Here is a 21,705-nt window from a genome sequence, read left to right as displayed (position 1 = left end):
ACGCATGTACTTGTGTATCAGAGTAGGGGGCTTTTTTAACACAAAAACAAATTCAAAAATTATTAAAAAAAATAAAAAAATAAAAATTTCTATTCTTTTTGGATTTGCTTGGCTTTTGATTTTGCTTTGCGTTTTGTGACAAAATCGTACTCGGATACACAAGAAATCGTGAGTGCATTTGGAAAAACAAATTTTTTTATTCATTTAAATTATTTATTTTCTTTATATTTTTGGTTTATTTCGTAATTTATTTTTGTTTTATTATATTTGCTTGGTGCAATGTCAACTCTGTTAAGTATTTTTATATTAATTATTTATTAGTTATTTTTACCATTATTTACTTTTTTAATTAATTTAATTATTAAATATTTTTACTTCTTAGTTTTGCTATTTTTGTTAATTTTGTATATTTTATTTTACATATTTATTTAAGATATTTATCTAGATTCTATTTTCACGTGTTATCATATCTCATTTCATAATTTATTTTGGCATTAATTTTCTTGATTAATGAAAAATCAGTCTTTATTATTTATCCACTAGTTATTTTAATTATTATTTGTTAGTTAGTTTGAATAAGTTAAAAATATATTATTTTACAAGTTGCAAATATGTATTGAGTTTTGTTTTTTCTTTGCTTTTAATTTTAAATACATTTCGACTCATAAAATATTTTTGTATTCCCATTTTTGATTAAGGGGACAGATACCTGTAAAATTTCGAAAACAAATTTTTTTTTTTTTTTCATAAAATGTTAATATAATCCTTTAAGAATATGTAAAAAAATTTTAGAACGTAAATTAAAGTATTTCTTATATTATAGATCGTCAACCGTGACGACTCGTATTCTTTGCGTTCGAGCGCTGGGAGAGGTATAATTACGTTGTATTCAAACTTTAGACGCGTTTTTCTCAAAACTATATTTTTCGAATTGGTGTACACGATAACTCGAAAAGTTATTTACCGATCTCCCTGAAATTTTGCACACATCTTTTTTATGATATTTCTTTCTATGTGAATTTACAATTCGAAAAAATAATTTTTTCGAAGCAAAAATAGTATGAAAATTCGCCCCAAAATTCATTTTTTTTTTTTTTGTGAAGCATTTTATTCAGCGAATTTTTTTGTTTCCATTTTTGTTCAACTCACATAGAAATTATGATATTAATAAACAAAAAAATTGTTGGTTTTTTCTATTCTGGCCGCTGCCGCCGATGTTACAATGCCGGCCGCTTGAGAAGCTCCGCTGCGACCTTACTGGAAGAATTGAGTGTACATCCGCCATTTTAAGTGATTAAAATAAATTAAAAAATGTATATTATTTTAATGTATAAATAAACTGTATGCCAATTTTGAAAAAAATATATTGACTTCTTCATTTTTAAATAATTTTAATGAAAATCAGAGAAAATAAGGCCGTTTACAGATATCTGTCCCCTTAAAAAAATGCCAGTTTAATTATTTTTATTAGTTATTTGTAAAAAGTTAAAAAATGTATTGTTTTATATTAGTTATTTTAAATATTTATTTAAGTTATTTCTCTTTTGCTTCTAATTTAATTTTGTATTATTGTATTATTTTTGATTGCACAAATGTCACCTTTTACAATTTTTATATTACTTAATTATTGGTTAGTTATAAGCCATTGTTAACTATTTTCGTTAATACGTTATTTTTTAATCATTTAAAAAATTTTTTTTTGCATTATATTATTTTATTTATTTATCTATTTTAATTTTTCATATTTTTTCATATTTTATTTTTGTGTTCCCTATTCTGATTAAGGAAATGCCAGTTTTTAGTATTTCTTCGTTAGTTACCTTTATTACTATTTTTACTAATTATTTTTAGTAAGTTAAAAAACTATATTATGCATATTTATTTATATTTTATTAATTCGTTTTAGTAAGTTAAAAATAATAATAATAATTTTACTGGGTTTACATTTTTTTGAGTTAATGTTTCTTTTATATTAAATTTTATTCTGTTATTTTTGATAATTTATTTTTGCATTTCTATTTTTTGATTATTGAAATGCCAATTTTCATACAAATTTGTTAACCTGATAATTTTTATTTATTTATATTTAATAGGTAACTTCAAAATTTTGTTAAACAATGCTTTTAGTCATTCAATTCCTAAACTTCGATTTGTTTGTCGAAATATGTAATTTTAATTAATTTAGGCAGGATTTAAAAAATTTCAAAAATATTAGTTTTTATTTTATTTATTAAAAAGCTCGTATACATATTTTACATGCACTACATTTATGATATCGTATTCATTATTTCAAAATGTTAATTTTTAAATACGCATTTTTGTTGATTAACATCGAACTGACAATTCGTTCACTTAACCACTTTGTATAGTTTTCTTGCATTTAGTCTCAACTTTTTTAAGTTTGAGACATTAGGAAGATATACTTTAACAGTTGGCAACACTTATCTGTTATAATGTTGTTGTTTACGTAAATTGATTTGATATTCACAAAAAGAAGTGAGTAAGTGTTAGACGCAATTTTCGCAAGTGGTGACAGAACTGAAAATTTGATGGTAAGTACATGAAAAAAAATATTTTTCTATTGCCAGGAACTGCTAAGTAAAGTTAAATAACGCTCCGATAATTTCAAAGATAAACTAACCTTCCAGTTATTTTATGGCCAACTTTCATTCTTAACCTTTCCTATTTTCGTCCAAATAATACTCCAAAAATTGAAAATGGCTTTTTTTATTATTATCTTTTTTAATTTATTTTAAATTTTTTTTTTTCTAATAAATATATATATTTCTAATATTCATATTTTTATGTGTTAAACCTATTTTTTAAGATTTCTTTAGAAATGTATTTTTGCAAAATTATTTCTTTAGTCACCTTTTACTTAAAAAAAGTTCATGCTTACAGATGAAGACCTTCAATCACTCCCTCAGAAGGAGCTAGAACAATTCATAAGCATACTTAACAGTCAATAGACAGCATGGGGTGCACAATAGATCAATATGGTCGCAGTGCTAAAGAGCTACTCCTTAACCCTTTATAACCATTAACCATTAACCATTTACTTAAAAAAAAATTTTTTCTTTTCATCAATTAATGTCACTTCCTTCACTTATTGTTTTTAGCACTTCGATTTGTGTGTTTGTTTAAAAAAACCATCCATATTCACACCTAAAGGGCAATCACACAAGTAGGCCGCTGAAAAAAGACAACTTCCAAGACTTAACACCTGACAGGATATACGCAGTGAAAAATTGTCAAAAAATTTGCATTTGAGCGAAAAATAGGCAGATACAATTGCATAAAAACATCAACAACAAAAAAGTGCAAAAGCGCAGCGCAAAAGCAATTTCTCATGCCTCAAAAGCGCCTTAAAGCGAAAAGGATCCAACAGTCAGTAGACGCCTCGCTTCAACACTTCACCGGGGCTCATAATTAGAAAAGTTATCCCAATATGAAGTAACAGTAGCAAAAGCAACAACAGAACAACGTCGCACACACACACTCATGCACACATTTTCCGGCGCTTAATGCGGAAGGGGAAGTGCGAAAGAACAGCGCGAAATATGAAACACAAAACATAAAAAAACTTCACAAAAGCCAACAGCAAAAATACAAAGAAAATATAAAAAAAAACAGAATTTCAAACTTTTTCTTCTTCAACATAACAATAAAATAACAAGCAAATGTGTGAAATAAATAAAAAATTTGAATTTGAAAAAATTATGCAAATGCATGAGTTACTCGAAAGGGTAAATGTGCGCAAGGATGCCGAAGAACGAAAGCGTTGAAACGGCTGGCCGAAGGAAGAATATCGTTCAGGGCCTGTAACGTGATAACATAAATGAGTGTCGACTCTCATTCACACTCATGCACACGCTATTATACTCGTATACAGTAGCATTAAGCGCCTGCTGACGCATCGACAGTATGGGCATGTATTAGTGTGCAAGGATATACGAATATCCTTCAATATTTTGGCTGCTGTTTAATCAACTGTAAGACATTTCCACATTACAACAAGCCGCATTGTATAGCAATTTACCACTCAAAACCATTTATTTATCTCAAACCCATTTATTATACAAAACCAGCTTAACTAAGTTATTTCAGTTGCATAGAATAACTAAACAATCGAATGAAAAATTTTTTTAATGCTACAGTTCTTTTTTTTTGACGGAATACTGTAGTTCCATGAATTATTGTGTATGAAAAAGAAAATCTAAAGCAACAAATTTAAAGCACAAATCTATTTGTAAATTTATAGTTTTGCCAAACGCTGAGGAGATTTTTGTTATGAAGCTATTTTAAGCTTTAAATGTGCAAGTATTTATAATGAGAAAAAAATATTGAAAATTAGTCAAATTTCTTATGAAAGGTAATGCAACAGTCGCAGAAGAAAACAAACAATACAAATTTCTTCACAAGCCATTTATTAATTGTTATTATCACTAATGTGTGCGTTACGAAAACTGGCCATCCTCCTCCAGTTGTACAAAAAAACAAAGAAAAATTTAAATTTTGTATAACGTGCGTAATAAACCAACAAAAAAAAACAACAACTAAAACAGAAACAAAAACAAATACCTAGCGCACGCATCATAATCTCATCACCATGCTCAGGACGCCGAGCTGATTACAACAAAAACAGCACAACGTAATTACAACAACAATTAATAGCAATATGTATTTATGTAAATCACATCCTAAGGAGGCTGGGAACTTAGTTTGAGGCACACAAAACAAAACAGTCATAAAAAATATTTGATTATCAAAGCTACAAAAGAGAAACACATGAATATAAAAGTGCAAAAAAACCAAAAAAAAAAAAATTATCTCAAGTTATGCAAAAGCCCAAAAAAGTCTGAAACTAGCGTTTAAAATTATATATATAATGACAATGTTTACCACAGCAAATAATATAAGCAATAGGCATTGGAGGCAAAAACTGAAACTGACTTTTAATTACCCAATTTATGTTGATTTTATGAAAATTATATATTTTACTTATACAAATAAGGAATATCGGGTGTACGTGCGTCAGCTTGGGTTTGGTACCTATAGCATATATGTATGTATGTCTATTTATACATAGCTGTGTAGTCATATGTTTGTCATTTAAGTGCCGGGTGCAGTCAGTTAAGTCAGTGTTATGAGCCTAAACTCTCTTTTATGTAGCAAACATTCTTCAACCTTTTTGGTGTTCAAGTGATTTGCTGTAAGACTGTACAGAAGTTTTCAAAGTGGTAAAAACTGAAGACTCAGCTACTTCTGTATCGAAAATAATTCAGGCTCTGCTATCCCACTGATTGAAGTCGGCAGTTTGAATATCTTCAGTATCTAGAAGTCTAAAGATGATTGATTGCAGGAGCATAATTGGAGTATTGGGATTTGAATCAATTGTTGCTCCTTACTGATAGGTACTTGATAGGTTACGAGTACCTTAGACTTTTTCAAGTACCAATAAATTATGACTGCAAAACTTTCTACTCATAATTGATTTTTGATATGCAATGGAATGGAATTCATTAGAGGTTTGCACTTCATCCTCAGGATATTTTGTGCTCTCAACTCTTTACAATACTACCTCATTCATACTCAGTTTTCTCAATTTAGCACATGTGCGTCACTTTCGGCCGTAATAGGCCGATTTTTTTACATAGAAATAAAATAACCAAAATAAGCCACATATTTTATGGACGACAGACATACAAACATATGTATATGGCATGCAACTTAAAAACTTCCAATTTTTCATAGATGCAAATTAGTAACAAATTTGTGTGTTTTCATATGTTCTATAAAGCCCATATTGAAGTACAGTTATTGGACATTTGGAATTGCAATATATTTCATGTACAAAAAAACTCTTGGGTCGCCGTGACTATACATTAAATTTTTGTGAAAAATCCAGGTAACGCAGCGATTCCGGTAGTGCAATTCAGGTAGTACGAGAATCTTGCATATTTGAATTGAATTGAATTTGAAAAGGTCGAGCCAAGGAGCACCAGGAGATTTGGTGGATCCTAAAACACTCAGGCTAAAAAAAGCCCATTGTATTTAAAGCTCTGGAAAGGGGGTAGATAGTCAAGGAGGGAGGGAGAAAAGTATCATAGAAAGAGATAGGAAAGAATAGAGACAGAGATAGAGATAGTTAGTCCTGTGAGAATTTTCCAGATTCTTTGATAAATTTGTAAATATCCTCCAGTTTTAGAGAACGAATAATACTCATTCTCATGACATCGGAACCCAATACTCGTAGTCGCGCTCTAGCAAAGGCAGGACACTCACAGAGAAAGTGCTCAGTGCTATCCGCCTCCTCCAAGCACGACAGGCATACCGGGTCCTCGATGATTCCAATGGTGGTCATATGCTGACCCCATGGGTTGTGTCCTGTAATGATGCCGACCATCAACCGAATGTCTTTCCTTCTAAGTTTTAGTAGAAAGTTTGACAGTTTTCTGTTCGGACTTGTCACAAAACACTTTGCAGTTCTGCAGCGTTCTAGACCAGACCATCGCTCTTTATGTAGATTGCCTACATAATCGTTGATCCAGTTCTTGATTCCTGCGGGACTGATTCCGATTATTGGCTCTGGTCCCAGTGGGGGCACCGCTGATCCACGGTTGGCCAATTCGTCGGCAATTTCGTTTCCTTGAACACCGGAGTGTCCTGGAACCCATATAAGTACAAGCCTGTTCTGTCTTGCGACAGAATTAAGCTTCTTCTTACATTCTTGAACAATCTTTGAGGTTTGCTTCGCGTTCTCCAGGGCCTTCAATGCAGCCTGACTGTCACTGAAGACTCCAATCTGTTTCCCGCTCCATCTCCTCTCGATTATCCATTCGGCTACTTTTAGGATGGCAAAAACTTCTGTTTGGAAGACAATTGCCTTCCCCCCATAGCGTAGTGATACTTATTACTATCGTTTAAGTACCATCCGGCTCCAGACCCTATTTCAGTCTTGGACCCATCGGTAAAGAAAATATCCGTCAAACCTCCCTGCATGCCTCCTGGATTGCTCCATTGCTCACGCAATGGAAATCTGACATCAAATTTCCTTCCGAATGAAACTGTGGGTATCAGGTCATCTTTAGGTGCCAAAAACAGTGGATACTGCTCCGACAGCAACTTAAAGATTTCTCTGTGTCCCGAAGCTCCATCTTCGTGCCAGAAACCATATTTATGGAGTCTACACATAGCTTTTATTGCTTCCTGTTGTATCTTAAGATCCAGGGGGAGCAAATCAAGCATAGCATTTAGGGCATCTCCAGAGGTTGTACTCATGGCACCCGTGATGCATAAACATACACTTCTTTGCAGCCTGTATAGTTCCCGGATTGTGGACTTAACCATGCTCCGTCGCCACCAGACCACAGAAGCGTAAGTGATGATTGGTCTGATAAGTGCCGTGTATATCCATAGGACCACAGCAGGTTTCAGACCCCAAGTTTTGCCAAAGGCTCTACGGCATTGCTGAAAAATCTTCAATGCACGATTCACCTTCAGTGAAACGTGTGTCTCCCAAGTCAGCTTCTTATCCAAGATTACTCCTAGATATTTAACTTCGTTGGAAAGACCAAGTGTCACACCTTTCAGTGTTGGAAGACTGAGTCCATCCAATTTCCGTTTTCTCGTAAACAAGACTATAGTTGTTTTGTTCGGATTAACGGAAAGACCTTGTCTCATGCACCAATCATCGATTTTGTCAAGAATCCTCTGCACTTTCGTGCAAAGCCTCCTTAAGGATTTATCCGATGTTAGCGCACAGATGTCGTCCGCATATGCTTGGACGTGAAAGCCGAGTTCCTGCATCTCCACTAATAGGGAGTCTACGACGAAGCACCACAGCAGCGGAGAAAGAACACCCCCTTGGGGACATCCTTGCTTGGCCCTGACTGTGATTTGCTCGTCGTCGCTCCCACCAGCGGTTAACAGCCTCTCAGAGAGCATGGAGTATATCCATTTTATAATGGCTTGATTAACTCCGTGTCGATCGGCAGAAGAACATATCGAGCCGAAAGTGGCATTATCAAAAGCCCCCTCAATGTCCACGAACACGCCCATTGTGTATTCGTCAGCTTCCAGCCCAGCTTCAATCTTGCTAACAAGATCGTGTAAGGCTGATTCACATGATTTTCCACCTTGGCAAGCGTGTTGATTTCTACTAAGTGGACTTCTCGGCAATACCCCCACTCGAATATGTTTCTCCACCACTCGTTCCAGACTTTTCAACATGAACGATGTCAAACTGATTGGTCTGAAACTTTTTGCTAGGGAATAGTCATCTTTTCCTGGTTTCGGAATAAATACTACTCTTACGCGTCGCCATTGGGATGGTATATAACCAAATGCAAGACAGGCTGTGAAGATCCTTTTCAGGGCCTCAATCAGCCTGTCTCCTCCTTTTTTAAGCATTGCTGGATATATTCCGTCAGGTCCAGGGGACTTAAAGTTCTCAAAGGAAGATAAGGAAAACCTTATCGATTCCCTTGTCACTATCCGACTAGCAATATACCAGCTGTACCTAGAGGTTCCACCGTTGCCACCGTTGTTGTTCATGCCACTCTCAACTTCAGAGATAGTTCTACTACCCGGAAAGTGGGTTTCGAGTAGAGCATTAAACGTTTCCGATTTGGAAATGGTGTATGAACCATCAGGTTTTCGAATGGAATCCAGCCTTACTGAGCGGTCTAAATGAAGGACCTTACAAAGTCTCGCTGTTTCCCTCATTTCTTCGACGTTACTGCAGAAATTTCTATAGGATTCAAGTTTGGCTTGCCGTACTTTTTTCTTATATTCTCTCTGTGTAAGTCGATGATTGGCCCAGTCCTCTTCTGTTTTGGTCTTCAAGGCCTTATTAAGAAGTTTCCTGGACCGTACACGAAGCTTCGACAGTTCAGGGTTCCACCAAGGAACCGCTTTCCCCTGTCTGCTTTGCCTGAGTGGACACAGTTCCTCAAAGCAATTGATTAAAGTACCTTCTAATTTCTTAGTCGCATCTTCAATCATTTCTGCTGATTTGAGTTTTTTCAGGTTTGGTAATCGCTCTGTTACAAGCTCACCATATCTGTCCCAGTCCACATTTCGAGGATTCCTACCGGAAGGTATTGATATTGTGTCAATTCCCAGTCGGAATTCGATAAGACGATGATCAGAAAGAGAGTCCTCCTCCAAAACTCGCCATCGGTTGATTTGATTTCCAACTGACCTATTGGTTGGTTTGTTACCAGTGTTTTGAATGACCAAATCGGATGACAGGATAAAATCCAGTAGCTTGGGACCTCTGGGGTTGCATTTGCTGCTTCCCCACACAATGTTCTGTGAGTTTGCGTCACAGCCCACTATTAGCCCCAGATTATTGGATTCTGCGTACTTGACCACTTCTCTTAGCTCCCTCGAAGGAGGTGGCTGTAAAGAGTCGTAGGGTAGGTAGGCCGAAACCATAATATATTAGCTTCGACACTGTTCCCACTTTTCAAGTACTTTATTTTTGCAGCAACGATATCTCCGGAGCATAGCTCTTTTAACATCGTGTGTTCGATCAACCTCGGCATGATAATACATGCTCGCGGTCTCACATTCCCTTCACAATGAAGTATTTGTCCCCACGACATAGCACTTAGACCACAGATAGGCTTGTGACATACCCATGGTTCTTGTATAAGTATTATGTGTGGGTTTGTTTGCAGTTTTGCATGCCTACGGCACAAGAGAGCCGTAGACGCTTTGCTATGCTGCAGATTTATCTGTGTAAATATTACTTCAGTCATGAGACTGAGTATATTTACGCTTTGTCCTCCACCTTATCCTGGACGCGGAACTGGATCCGCCCCAGATGTAGGTGGGGACGGCACCCGTACTTCGACTTAAGAACCTTGAGGGACCCAAGATCGATACCCAGTACCAGATGGGAACCCGCCTCCGAAGTGGTAGCGGATTTCTGCCTGGTGCACGAGTATACTCTCCAGAGAGTCGTGTCAAGATCCTTATTCTGAACACGGATGCGTTTGAGGAGTTCTGCTGAATTACAGGAAGGACCCGGAATCCAGACACTCGCTCGTACCAGCCTTTCTTTGCTACTCTCAACAAGAATAAACTTGCTGTTTTCGCAGGCTGGGATTTTTGCTATCGCATTTTCTAGCCATTCTCGGGAAAACGCATTGGAACAGTGCACCTTTACGATGCCGTCCACCACGCTTTTCCCCTCGAAAGTCGGCGCGTCTTTCGACTCACCGATAGCTTTCCACAGATAGCTGTCAAGATAGTCTTGTTGCCCTTTGGACAGTAGACCATCTTGTTTGTCGGTATGTATCTCCACCGTTATTGCCTTTGCTGCCATTCTCGCGAATGATTCGCTAGACGTTGACGGAAGAGTGTCATTCGACATTTGAGGTCCCTTAGCCTCTGCCTTGTCAGGCAAAGGTTTGTCTGCCTTGGATGGGGTCGAGGATGCAGGCATTTCCGAATTGCGTTTTTCAACTTTCCTCTTCTTTGCCTTCCTCCTCTTCCCGGTCGTTGGCACAGACCCCGTTTCGTTTCCGAAAGAGCGCAGCGCTACAGAGGAATCCTCTGTTCTGCCACGCTTTCCCGTTTCCGTTACAGGTGTCGAAGTTGACGGAGCTTGAGTCCTTGCCTTAGCTAGTGCTTCGGCTTGCCTCGCCTTCTGTCTTCATATTTGAATACTTTGTTATTTGTTTGCCTATGTGGGCACGCTAATATCCGAAACAAAAGAACCGATTTTAGAGGTATTTACACTAACCATAGCAATCAGCTGTTCTGATCAAACATATGGACATCACTGTAAACGATTGTAGGTGCCGCAACATAACGCCGCAAACATAACCGTAGCCGTATGTATCTATGAATTTTGGTTTTTCCCCGCAACCATAAGCAGCTGTGAAATACTTTACATTTGTTTGGATATTTGCGATAAAAATTTGAATATTGAATGAAGTGAACGATGAAAAATTAATTGACTTAGTGAAAAATTGTCCGTGTTTTTATGACAAAATGCAAATGTTGCCATTCATTTTATTTCAATATCAGATATTAATGATTACGGCATAGCTAATCGACAAATGCTGTATTGCTGCGGCTATGGTTACGGTTAAGGCTATGGTGTCATGGCTACAGCACCACAAATTGCAGCTTAATGCGTAAAGAAATTCCTGTGTGGAGGTTATATGCTGCTACATCTTCTTTTTTTTTAGGGGAAAAAGGTCAAATCGAAAAGTGCACAGTTCGGTATTATTTAATCTGCTCTCTTAATTCTTCTTCAAGAATATCCCAAAAATTATATCCTTTACTTTATTACTTTTTATGTTGACTCCAAAAGCCCTCAAAATTGAAAAAATATTAAAAATTCAAGAAAAGAAAACCAATATATTTTTTTAGTATTTTGTAATATTTTGCCATTTGGAGTCGGCTTAAAATTGTAGGCCTCTTCATTTGTGGAACAACATCAAGACACACACCACAAATAGTAGGAGGAGCTCGGCCAAATGCCCAAAAAGGGTGTAAACGACATTGACATTGGACATTTGTGAAAGGGAGCTCAAAGCTGAGATTAAATAATTGTATACCAAATTTACAGAAAAGTGGAATTTTTCTCATAGGAATTCATTGTTAGTTTTCAAAGCGTTTGTGGCACGGGCAAATATAAAATAAAAGCGCAATATATAAAAAAGGAAAAAATAATAAAGGCGGTCAATGTTTTTGCCTACATGTAGAACAAATAGCATCAGCGGTAGGATTAAGAAAAAAATTGTTTATTCGGACATTCTCATGTATTCGATACCCTAAGCGTTAGCAATTAATCTTCCGCGAATTTTTAGCACACATTTCAGAAACTGAAGGTATCTTTTGAAACCATGGTTCGGAATTTATTACTAACATGAAAAATAACTTTTCGTTCGCATTGACCCTTCCATCTGCTACAACAAATATTCCGTTTATATTTATATGCAAAATTGTTTCGCGAAGGGCAGTAACTTTATGTTAAGTTGAGCCCTCAAAGGTTATCAAAAGTGTTTAACGTATAAAAAGGTTTTTCTACTCATTTCATCCATTTAATCATATAGGCACTCAGCCATTCCCTTTTCCGTTTCTCCCGCAATAACTATGTATTCAGAAAATTTCCTATTGAGATCATATCAGTTAAAGAGCTTCTACGCGACTTTCAGCAGCTCAACTGCTATACTTAGCATAAATTTAAGGCAAATTCACTCCTTTCGATTGAACAAAACAACTAAGCGAAGCTTCTACTTTTTCGGCGCTTGCGTCATCAGTAGCTCGGCAGCACAGCGGCTCGTATTATTGCAAATCATGAGCATCTTCGCGCAGCGCCACCTGAGCCAAATGCGAAAAAAACCTGTCACAGGTGAAAAAAGTGAAACTGTAAAGCCCAGCAGTATAAGCTGGTTCGCGCTGCTCCACTGACACAGCAACACAGCAACAGAGCGGCAAAACGAAATTCATTCAAATATCGTTTTCAATTTCATTTTAATACAGTGCCTGTTTTTTGTTATTGTACGAATATACTGCGTGTGTTTTCTCAGATCTGTTTTTTCGGTTTCTTCTGTTATATTCAATTTATAGCTTTTATGGTCACTTATTATTTTGGCATTTTCGGTTAATATTTTCGTATTTTTTGCGCCTTTCTGTGATATAAATTTTATTTAAATTTCTGTTTCGTGTCGAGCTTCGTGAGGCATAAAAAAGGCAGAAGAACAAAAACAAAAATGTTAAGTGTACTGAATTAATTAAAAAAATAAAGGTTTAAAAAATGTGTTAGTATTTTGTACTGTATACTTAAAATCTTCATTTTATTTAATTCTTATTTCAATTGAATTAAACCTTTTTTCGCGCTTAAAACTTTGCATCAAAATCGAATTCACTTGCGGTTCAGAATATTTGCATATCACAGCCGCATTAAAGGCATTAAAATTCTTGCTTTTTTTTTTGTTTTGCATTTGCGTCTCTTGTTGTTGACTCAAATAAAATTCGTTTTCAATTGCCTTTGCTTTTATTGCTGCAGTGCGACTAATTTGCGTATAAATTAAATCGCATGCCATTATTTGATTCTTAATTAGTATGTTTTTTCCAGCATCGCGGCGTTGCTCAAAATCGATTTGCAAATTATATATGTACAGACATAAATGCAAGTGTAAACTTTGGCATTTAATTTATGATTTAGAACGCAGCGCTTTCGTACGATTAGCGGTTAGCGGTTAGCGGAGAGCGGCGAGTGGTTAGCGGTGCCTATAGATGAATTCAATCACGACGCTGCTGAGTGAGCGGTGGTTGGCCGCTTTTGCAATTCTTAATACAGTTTCCAAGCGATTTTATTGGACAGCACAAAAAAAAATTAATAATAAGCCTTTGCGAATGATGAGTCACAAGAAAGTACGAGTTTAGTCACATTACTTGCAGCTACGATTTCGACCTGTTTGAAGGACAAAAACATCAATGAGCGAGAAGCGAATTCGGCCATGAATACCCGGATTCAAAGAATATTTCACCTAAAGCTGATTGCACAATTACTTTATGTTTTCATATTAAAAGCATTGTTGATCGTGATGGCCAGCACATGGCTAGGTTGCGCTTTGCAGACTTGCGCTTTGCAGACTTGCGAATTGCATCACTATTAATTTAAGCGAAGCTACCATAAAAGATAAGTCAATAAAACTAAATGAGATTTTAAATAATTGTAAATGAAAAAAAAAATGTTTTAGTGAAAAAAAACTTTTAAATAAATTAGTGATTACCAACATTAAGTGTTGTTTATGGTTGTTTTAAATACCAAGCATGCGCTTTTAGCGTCTTTTATTTCCGCTCAATGCATGCATTATGTGACTGCTGGTCAGAATAGAGATAGCCAAGGCACTTTGTACGATAATACGCAGCTGACACGGCACTTATTGGAAAGGATGACAAAATTTCGGAACTTTTAACGGGCACTTTGAGGACCGCATGTGAGATGGTTTGATATGAAAGAATTCAAAAAAATGTAGGAGCTTTCAGAGGCACTTAGCGGTATGCAGGTGACATGGCACTGATGTGGAAATAATTAAAAATTTTGTATGTATTCCGCAGCTGACATGGCATTATTGGTATGAAAGATTTAAAAAGTTTCAGAACCTATCTAAGGCACTTTCAGATCTCCATCTGTGATGGTTTGATATGAAAGGATTCGAAAATATTTAGAAGTTTTTGGGAGGCACTTAGGGATGTGCAACTGCCCAGGCACTGATGTGAAAATAATCCGCATGTGACATGGCATTAAATTCAAAGCATTCAAAAAGTTTCAGAATTTATCTAAAGTTTTTAAGGATTCGCAAGTAGCAAGGCACTAAATTAAAAGGATAAAAAAATCAGAACGTAGACAAGTATAAAACAAATAAGTAATTCCATGCAGAGATAATATTTGAAGAAAAATTGTCTTAAATATATGATAAACATAACAATGAAAACAAAAGGAGAAGCATATTAAAGCAGTTAATGGTGTTTAACTATGACGCATTAAAAAAAAAATATTTAAATAATTATTTAATGTGTACGGAATGAAATATACACTGCGCTAAAAAAATAAAGTTTTGGCAATTTATTAGTTTTTTTATTTAATTTTAATAACTTTATTATGAAATATAGTTCATTTTCCTACAAAAACCATAAAAATCTAAGTTTTAAACTTTGTGCAAATAAAAGAAAAAATTAATTAAATTAATTCACATTTTTACTAATATTCTTTTGAAAAATTTTGAGTACGCAGTTTCTTACTCCATTGTTTTAGCACAATAAAGATCAAGCCCTAGTTGGTGAAAAAATCGCTTCGAATTTTGATAATTTTTGGTTTGTTTGCTAACGGTGTTGAGTTTTTTCCTTCATATTATATAAAAAAATTTCGGGCATGCGACATTTGAAGGTCGCCAGCACCACCAGTAACAACAAACGTTTTCAAAAATTAAACAAATTTTGACCCACTTGAAATTAGCAATTTAGTATACCAGACTGTAAAACTGCATACTTTAAATTTTTCTAAAAATTTGTATCAAAAAATGTGAAATTTTGATAAAAATTCGATGCATTTTTTTTAGTTTGCGACAAATTTGAAATTTGAATATATATGGTTTTTGAAGAAGCACGAACCACATTTTCATACAAAATTATTAAAACAAAATGGGAAATTAATAAATTACCAAAGCTTGTCAATAGATCCCCTGTGTTGTAGCTTTTTATCGACTTGCCACTTATGTTGGCAAAAATGTTAGTTTGTCATTCTTATGGCCTTTGCGAGTACTAATTCTTAAGGGGACTCGGTAGTCTAGAAATTTCAAAAAATTTATTTTTTTGTTTTTACGATATTTCGAAAGTATAGACTTTCAAGATTATACTGTCAAATTTTCGGAAGAATATTCCGAGTGCTTTCGATTCTACAGCTATTTTAGCAGATTCATCCCGCGGTGGCATCAATGGTTGCATTTAGATAGTCAAAATTTTAAACTCAATTACCTCAAAACTAATTTTTTCGGCCTGGTGTTGTCAAAAAAAGAACAAAAACTATTCAACCGAATCATCTCAAATTATAATATCTTGTCCAATGGCTATCGCCCGTACTAGAATCATATTATTAGTTCGTATTTTTTCGATTAAACAACTTAAAAAACCCAAAATTTAGAGTGTAAAAACCGCGTCATTTTGACTATTTTTTTATTTATTTTTTATTCTAGTATGGGGCATAGCTACAGTCATACTGGTTAGTAATTTTTTTGGTTTTTGTGTTTCAGATAAATAGAAGCGCCAAAATGGACAACACCGCCCAGTCAAATTTTTCGGAAGGGTCGACTTCAGCGCCAGTTTTTAAACTATTAGAATTAAAAAAAAAAAATTTTTTTTTCCTTTTTGTTCAATTATGGCCATAAGGGATACACCCTTCAGATGCAATGCATCCGACACTCTTAAAATCCCATTTTAAACCGAAAAACTTACAGCTTAGGTTATATTTTTCAAAATCGAAGATGGAGCCAATGGAGAGATGGAGCCTACAAACAGATGATAAGCAACTTTATGAAGTTCTTTGAGAGTTAACATTAGGACGTGCGAGCACACAGAAAATTGCAGAATAAGATCATATCGTATACCCCAGTCATTCTTTTAATAGTTCAATTATAAAAACCAACTCAACACCTTGTAATTTTAGCAAAAATCTGCTCTAGAAAAGACAATTATTTTTAATTACTTTTTAAAAGCAATAACACTTCTGATCTGAGCAATTGATAGGAGGGTACATTCTGCGCTATTTAAAAGCTTTTTTCGCTTAAATGTTGTTTATTTTATGATAGTCGTTTTAACACTCCTGCATTCATATTTTTTGCGCTATTTTGTTATTAAACACCGTTATTAAATCAGTAATAATAAACACTGCTGAAGCTGCGACTGAGCATTAGCGGTCAGCGACTGAAGGACGCCCGTACGTTGACTGTTAAAACAGCATTAAGCTACACGCAAGCTAGTAAAGTGTTACTAAGAAGAAAATACTGAATCATTGGCGATAAAAATACAAAAGAGCGAATTGATAAGCCGAAAAGTAGATGAGAGCATGAGGGGACGCAGAAAAATCCCTACCAGTAAGGCAAGCATACAGAAGGAAATACCTGCGTGTGCGAGAAATGAGAGAAAATGAGAACAATTATTGGATTATTGCAAAGAAAGTGCCGAGTAATAGAGTCAGCTAGCTGACAGAGAGGCATTAATTTGTCGTTTTTATGAAAAATAAACGTAAACCAGTGATTATTTGGTTTGAATGTGCCAAGAATTTCACACAAAAAATTGCACAATCCAATAAAATTGAAGCAACTAAATTTTAAAAATCTTTCAATTCGTCAAATTAACGTTTGTTTATTCATTTGGTATTATATATAAACGTATACTTAAAATTATATAACTCAAAAATTTGCATATAACTATGCAACCTTCAACACGCTAGTTTGGCAGTGGCAAACCAAAGGCAGGTGATTCACCTGATGCCAACCAATATATACGTAGGTAAAGACACAAAAGAGCAGCTTCCTCAAACAAATGAATTTATTGCCTCAAAGTATTGACGCAGTAGTCGGCAAGGTGAAAAAATTGTGGTATGATGGTATGGTAGATGGCAGAAGAAACGAACGCATGGCGTTGACAACACATTTGCATAGTGAAATATACAAATGACAATTGGCATGAAGAAATATGTTAAAAAAAAATTAAAACAGCTTGACAAAAATAAAAATTAATAGAGCGATAACAGAAAATTATGTGCATATGATATAAATAATGAGTCGAAGATGAATAATTTAAGCGACTTAAATGGGAAAGAAAAAAAATTATTATAAGCACACATGTGCTCACAATTGCCTTTAACTCTTCCGGATTATATGCCACAATGGACCTATAATTTGTGAGACGCTAGCTGCAACATGGTGCCACATGCACTCTCTCCATATGGTAAACAATTTTTGATTTGGGTTAGATATACATATATTTTTGGAAAAATTTGTTATCCAGTTACTTGTATTGTAGTATTGCATACGAAAAGTGTAATTTTATTAATGTTTGACCGCTATGAATTTTTAATTTAATTTTTCGATGATTTTTCTCTTCCTTTTTGTCTTGCTTTTTCTTTTGATTACAAAGAAACTGAAATTTTTCTTTTCATTTTCTTAGGCCATTTTTCACTTGACCACAAGTTTTTGTTGCTTTTGTATTGTTTTTGGTCTGTAGCATTGAATGTTGAATATGTGAATATGCCTATGGCATTTCAGTTCAGTAATGAATCATGCCAGATACATACAGACAGGAGGTTTTTTTCTACTGGTTAACCGATTGTCATTTAAGTATTTAATTTTGATTTTCTTTTCAATGCGTATTAAGCACGAACGGAGATATACTAATTGAACAAAAATCATTAAGTATTTATTTATGAATCGAACGACCTCTGATCGAGAAACACCGTTGAGCCGTGTTCAAAAGACTTAAGCAACAAACCTATTAATGGAAGTGATACAAAACTTGTAAGATGTCAACATGATAAATATAATATGATAAACTGAACATTATATAGTGCCATTCAAACCTTTTGGTACTAAAAACGAATTTAGTCAAGCCCCAATTTCTACAGAGCTTGGGGCTACAATATTCACTGACAGTTTAAGTCATCAATCTTTAAAGCGTTGAAAAATGCATGAGAAAGTGTTTTGGGGGGTTTTCCTTCTTTAAATGCGGACAACGTCACCAAAAATTTTATTTTAGCTCTTTTGCTAACAACCAAGTAGCTGTTAGCACAGCGGCAGGTTTTTGTGCATATTCAGCCGCAAATTCTTTGAAGCCAACTTGGTATTTTCTCGGGACTGTAGGCCATTATGCACCAACCCTACAAATAAGACATTTTTTCGTGAAAGTTTTCAAAGAGCAAATTTATTAGACACTGTCTACAGTGAAATATAAGTAATTTGCAATAAAGCGGTTCCAGCACTTTTTTTATTGCTTTTAACCTTTATAAATTCAAACTTCAAGGTTTGTGGAAATTAAAAACATATTTAAAAAAGTTTCATAAAAACTTCAGACTTTTTAATCAGATTTTTTTGACAAAATTCAAGTATGCAGTTTTATAGCTTTTTGAAATGTGGTATAATAAAGTGTAAATTTCAAGTGATTCAAAAATCGCATTGTTTTTGATAATTTTTTCTGCAGCCGGTCTTGTGCATTTGCTTCATACAACGAATGTTCGAATTGTTTTATATGAAAGACGCCAGCAAAAAAAAAGAACAAAAACAAAAAAAAAAAAAAAATAAGAATGCAAACCCATTCGGCTACGGGCAAAGCCATAGCAAAAATAATGGAAAATTTTGATTTGAGAAAATGTTCCAAATATTAAATTTTCATAATATTATTCGTCTTCCATAGTTATTTTTCTTAATATTGAATACGAAATTTTTTTCAAGCAACTGATAGACAATCCTCTTACATATGTACCTATACATGTGAACAATCCCTACTTGATGCAAAAATTTAGATTAAACGATCTTTAAATAGATAAAATAAACTAGTTGGATGACTTTTGATTTGAATAATGGTTTACTTTAAGCATTTTATGGCGCTTGGCTGTCAGCGAACAAATGAAAATATTCCCTTGTGAAATCCTCTATTTGCATAACCTCATCCAACAAAGTAACTTTAATCGTAATCAGTTCACACACTGGTACAATTTGTATTCGTAATTGTAGGCAAGAAGTCCTGCTCATTAAGTGCTCATAGTCGACTTAAGGGGTTATACGCAGTTATGAAGCAAATAAAAGACGGGTTGTCAAGGATTTATCCTGAAGAAACTTCAGAATATTTTAATTTGAAAATTTTTGGCGGTTATAAAAGCATCCTTCAAGAACGTAACAAAATTTTTTATTTATGAAAATGTTGATTATAGAGCGCGCTGCAGGCGATTTCTGGAACCTCCTTTAAAAAAAGACGATTTACGGTGTACATCGTAACTCAGGATTGGATTATCTGAAATCAAAAAACCAAACAAATTTTGTTAATATATTAGATTATCTAGTAATTAATCGTTCGGCTAATCAAAATAGTGAATTTTCACAAAATGGCAGCTTTTAAAAGAAATGATTTCGATTTTTACGTTAAAATTTGGCCGTAAATTGATTATAAAATGGAAAATAAGTATCAGATTTACAAAAGGAACGATTAATTACTAGAAAATGTATCTTTAAAGATTGAGTTAAAACGGTTGACCGATCAAACAAGCCATTTTCGAGATATCGTGTAGACCGACTTGAAAAATGCCGTTTTGAAAAAAACACGTTTAAAGTTTCAATACCGGTTGACATCTCTACCGAGGCATCTCTACATATTTAGGTATAACTCCGAAAGTATTGCTTAGATCTACTTCAAATTTCGTGCGTATACTTTTGAATATATGTACATTACAAAAATGCAATAAAAAAAATCGATTTTTTTGAAAGTCATAACTGTGGGAGTGTGGCAGCCAACTTCCTGCGACTACATTTGCACATCTTTTCATCCGAATATTTATACATAAATGTAAATAAGAACGAATAATGAATTTTGTTTGTGCTATTCTTTTCAAAGAAGAAAAATCTATATTATCGAAAGTAGCTATGTCCTATGTACTATGGGGAGCTATTATTGAATGATATGCTTTAGTCTGAAATTCCCAATATATTTCAATTCCTTTTTGAAGTGGTTTCAGTGAAACGTATCTAAACTCTTTACACCCAGCAACATTGCGGCACAATTTTTCACAAAATATTTATTTTTACAAATAATACTAATTAATTCTTGATGTCTTTCCTCTGTTCCTTAATCTTGTCTTCAAAAATAATACGCATTTAAGTTCTGCTTAGAATTCAAGTGATGCCACATGGAGTTGACAAAACCCTAAATTCCTATAAAATGGGACATTCCTAACCTTTATTGAAATAATATTTCATTTAAATTGAGTCAAAAAGCGTCACTTCGGCCTCAAAATTTAAACTCGAAGCCCGATCACAAATTCGTATTTCCAAAATGACGCACTTCAACGAGCCTTTCCAACAATTTGGATAAAATTAAAACATTTATTCTAATGATGTAAACTAAATGACATTCTCGGATGCATCAAATTATTTCTCTTTATACGTTTGAAGAAATATAACACCGAGGAGCAATTTTGTCTTTGAAATTTTCAAGAAAATTTATTTGCAAACTAACTGCAAGTGACAATAACGATCGCATTCTGTCGTGCATCTCCGATTGAATCTTGATATGAAACTTTGTCAAGTTAAAATTTTTATAAACATTGCAATTGTCGTTTATTTCGGTGATTACTTTAATTGCAGGCATGAAACTCTTTCTGAAAACCAGAATTGTATGCCAGAATATTCTCCTAGATACATTCCTTAAACCAAGGATTGCAATGGTTCCGGTGGACAATTAAATGACGTAAATTTGACTTCCTTATTTACACAGCATAATTCAGGTGTTTGGCAAAGTTCATAATTCTTGATCATTGAGCCAATGCTCGCTAATTTGTGTGAATTATAATCCACTTGACTATCATAGCTGACTAAAGCGCAATTGGAATTTACACGTGCTCGATTATCGGTGCTACGTCCTGCGTTTTCGATCATCTGATATTCGCCGTACTTCAATTTCTTCTATTTTCGTTACAGCTTGCCTCCTGGCATTAGTGGATTTGTCGACTAAAACTAAATTTTTTTGGCATGGTCCTTCATACCACAATTAAATTCAAGCAATTTCAAACGTAGCCAAACGATATGTTTAAAGTACTGAAAAACACAAAATGACAACTAAAGAAAAAAAAATGACGCGCTTTGGTAAGGACAAAATGTTGTTCAAATTCATGTGAAACTGTTATGGTCAGCGAGGGGAAGAGAGTAAGCTGTTAACAAGCCGTGCAAGTGCGCACAAGGGGAACATAATTAAGAAAGCGTGAAGAAAAGCTTTCATCGCATTTGCGATTGTGTTTCTATTACACTCGAGCATGCACTTTGTACTGAAGAAAAGCCGTGACACCTCAACGAAAAATTTTTTTTTTAAATCAACGGTATTTTGTAGTCTAGTGAAACTTGCACTTTGTTACACTAAAATTCCATGAGCTATAAAACTGTGTACTCAAAAGTATTATGGAAATTTAAAAAG

General features: G+C 34.5%; 1 protein-coding gene across 2 annotated transcripts in view; it reads right to left on the bottom strand.

The window, feature by feature from the left end:
* Positions 1–21,705, bottom strand: part of LOC128866001 (protein grainyhead-like) — a 246,932-nt gene that overhangs the window by 174,636 nt on the left and 50,591 nt on the right. The gene's annotated exons all lie outside the window — the stretch shown is intronic.

This window comes from Anastrepha ludens, chromosome 6 (genome assembly GCF_028408465.1).
Source record: "Anastrepha ludens isolate Willacy chromosome 6, idAnaLude1.1, whole genome shotgun sequence".
Lineage (NCBI taxonomy): Eukaryota > Metazoa > Arthropoda > Insecta > Diptera > Tephritidae > Anastrepha > Anastrepha ludens.
This window is presented reverse-complemented; position numbering and strand designations above follow the sequence as displayed.